This window comes from Gossypium hirsutum, chromosome A03 (genome assembly GCF_007990345.1).
Source record: "Gossypium hirsutum isolate 1008001.06 chromosome A03, Gossypium_hirsutum_v2.1, whole genome shotgun sequence".
Classification (NCBI taxonomy): Eukaryota; Viridiplantae; Streptophyta; class Magnoliopsida; order Malvales; family Malvaceae; genus Gossypium; species Gossypium hirsutum.
Genome location: NC_053426.1, coordinates 82,451,142 through 82,455,074, shown reverse-complemented (window position 1 = coordinate 82,455,074; position 3,933 = coordinate 82,451,142).

Sequence of the window (3,933 nt, the reverse complement as noted above, 5' to 3'; positions counted from 1 at the left end):
TATTAGATAGAGGTCCCAATCTGTGATTGTGCCTTGGTTATAGTCTGTCCTCTTTATGTTTGCAAGAATTTTAGCTTTCAAGCACAGAATTGTTATCGTAAAGGGAAAGTAGGCTGGGCCAGAATGTCTAACAACACAATTCTATATTTCTCTCAGGATGATTTTTCCCACATCAATGGTCTTTCCAGTTAAAATCGAGTATAATAGGACCATTCGCTTTAATGAAATCGTAGTTCCATGTGAACTAGGCATAAGGCTAAAACAAATGAAATAGAACCATACCTTTGCGAGTGGTGTCAGATATTCTCTTTGACAAGTGTGGATTCCTTGCTTTGACATAGTCTACTTAGAACCTGGAACTGTAAGTTTCACGAGAATTTCTTGCAAAATTGCAGGCTCTATATTGCTCATCAAGGAAGAATAATCATTGTTTTCAAAATCAGGCAATTCCAAGAACTCATTAATAGCATTTGAAGTTATTGGTACCTTGATTCTGCGAACTAGAACTTCTGTCAACTTGCTTGAGGTTAAATTCGCATAGAATTCACGCACTAACTCCTCATCCATACTAGGTCTCTTCTCACAAAACAATTCCCAATTGAGGGCTTCAGTAACTTGACTAATACGTGCCAGAAAGTCTTTTTAGTTGCCCTCTTTCAATGGAAAACCTTTCTCTAGATGCATCTATTGATTTTTGAAGATACTCTTATATCTTGCTTTAGCTTTTTCACAATGGAACTTGTTTTGTGTTTCATCAATTTGAGCGCAGGCACGAGTTCTCTTGCGAGACAAGATTAACTTGAATAACAGATGGGAAAATTTATTTTCTCAAAAATTATAAAAATTATTAATAATTCAATAAATTGAAAAATTAAATAATTAAATAAAATTAAAATTTAGGAGAAAAAATTTGTCTTACCACCCTTTCTATAAAAATTAAGAACTCCTAAAATAATTAATGAACAAAAGAGGTTAAATTAAGGTAGGTTAGAAGATTTTAGCTAAGGGGCTTGGTGTAGGTGTGTGCCGTACAAGTGCTGGAGGGCTGCAGGAGTACACAAGCAGATGAGCGCAAGCTGAACTGGGAGCTAGCGCGAGCAGCGTGCGGGACCTTCGACAAGCAAGCCTGGCGTGCACTGAAGCTGGACGTATGCAAGTGAGGCGCCTAGGAGCAGCAGATGGGGCTTGGACGTGCAGCGTACGATGGGCTGGTGCTGCTGGCCGAATGGCTACTAGGTAGCTACCCAGAGTTAGCTAGGAAGCTACGACACTTAGGGAATTTGGTGTTTAGAGGGAATTTTGAGTGAAGAATAATGAAGAAGGTTGGTGGTATTTATAGTGAGGGAAATAAGAGTTAAAGTAGAATTCCTAGAAAAGTTTAATAATTAAAAATTCTTAGTTCTAATTCTACTTAGAGTTAACAACAATTAATAATTAATAAAATACATATTAAATTATTTAATTGCTATTAATTTATTTTAAAAAAATGAAATATGATTAAAACTAATCCTAATTCTATGCTAGATTGATAAAAATTTAATATGAAAATTATAATAGATATAATTATATATTAAAGATTATCATCTTATTATTATTATTTGAAAAAAAAACTTATCAAATAAAATATGATTACTTTAACACTAATCCTAACTCTATATAAAGTTGATAATAATTAGTATATATTATAATGGATATAATTATATATTAATAATTATCATCTTTTTTTATTAAACTAAAAATATTTATTCTAGAAGCCTTTTGAAAATATTTACAAAAAGAGGCATCTAATTTTTATTATTTATAAAAAGAGTAACGAAATTTTAAAAAATAATTCAATTAAGTCCTTAGACTTAATGAAAATTTGAAATTGAGTTGCAATTTAAAACTTGGATCAAAATTGATCCTTTTATTTGAAAGAACAAAAATTTTATTTTCTATTTAGGGAATAATTTCTTAAAAAATTATGTTAAACTTAATTCCCAGGAAAGATTGGAGGGGTTACAAGCGGTCCTGCTTAAGCTCCAATCTCCTAGATAGAATTTATTTAAACATACTAATCCCGAAAATATACCATAAATCATTTATTAAAAAGGAAAATAAGAAAATTTAAACATCCGATAAAATGAACGAAATTTGATTTCGTTCAGTCTTATCTCCCAGTAATGTTTCAGACACTGAGCATTAAAGAAAATTACCTCCTTTACCTTGGAGTTCAACAACTCTGTATGGATTGACATGATGAATCATAAATGGACTGGACCAACGTGATTTTTGTTTACCTGGAAAGAACCTTAATCTGGAATTAAATAACAAGACTTGCTGACCTACTTCAAATTCTCGAACTCGAATGTGCTTGTCATGTCATTTCTTAAGTCTCTCATTGAGTAATTTGGCATTTTCGTACGAGAATATTTAGAATTCCTCTAGCTCATTGAGTTGGAGCATGCGTTTCTCTTTAGCAAGCTTAAGATCCAAGTTGAGTTGTCGTATGGCCCAGTAAGTTTTGTGCTCTAACTCCAGGGGTAGATGGCAGGCTTTTCCAAAGACCAACCTATAGGGTGACATCCCTAAAGGTGCCTTGTATGATGTTCTGTAAGCCCATAAAGCATCATCCAGTCTTTTGGACCAATCTCGTCGGTTCGAGCAAACTACCTTCTCAAGTATGCCTTTGATCTCCTTGTTCGTCAGTTCAGCTTGCACATTTATCTGCGGATGGTAAGCTGAAGCGACCTTGTGTTTCACTTTATGTTTATCTAATAACCATTTCAACCACTTGTTCACAAAATGGGACCCTTCATCGCTGATAATAGCTTTTGGGGTTCCAAACCTTGTGAACACGTGTTTCTGTAAAAACTTTATCACAACCCTAGCATCATTTGTTAGATAAGCTTTAGCCTCGACCCACTTAGACACATAGTCTACTGCTACTAATATGTACTTGTGACCAAAAGACGGTGGAAAAGGACCAAGAAAACCAATACCCCAAATATCGAATAATTCTACCTCAATGATATTTGTTCGAGGCATCTCATTTTTGTTGGTGACATTTCCAACCCTTTGACATCGATCACAACTCTTTACGTAAGCATATGCGTCCTTGAATAGTGTTGGCCAAAAGAATTTGGCTTACAATACTTTGGCTTCAGTACGAGTACCTCTGAAGTGTTCCCCACTCAGAGCTGAGTGACAATGATATAAAATCTTTTGTACTTCTTGTTCTGCCACACATCTCCTGATCATTTGATCTGCACACTTTTTAAACAAATATGGCTCTTCCCGGAAATAGTACTTCACATCGTGGAGAAACTTTTTCCTTTGGTGATTTGTCTTCTCAATCGGCATCAAAACACAAGCTAAAAAGTTAGCAATATTAGCAAACCAAAGGGTGTTATGAACGTGATTTACCTTCAGTATGTGCTCATCTGGAAACGTCTCTCAAATTGGTATAAGAGGAGAGTTCCTTTCTTGCGGCTCCAATCTAGATAAGTGGTCTGCTACTTGGTTTTCTACTCCCTTTCGATCTTAAATTTCTAAATCAAACTCTTGAAGTAGAAGTACCCACCAGATCAACCTTGGCTTAGTGACATTCTTGGAAAGTAAGTACTTAATTGCCGAGTGGTCCATATAGGCATTCACCTTGGTACCCACAAGATAAGATCGAAACTTGTGACAGCCCTAAAGTGACCCTAGTCGAAAAGCGGTTTCGGGACCGCTAAACCGAGTCACCAAATTATTTGAATATGATAATTATTGTCTAAAATATGTGAATATGAATGTGTGAAAGTTTTAAGCTTCGATTTAGTTAATTGCATGTGAATTTAGTTAATAGGACTTATGTGTGACACTTGTGAAATGTGATAGGTTAATGTATAAGGATCTATTAGTGCATGTAATTAAAAAGGGTGGACTTGCATGTCAATTTCCCCACTTAAT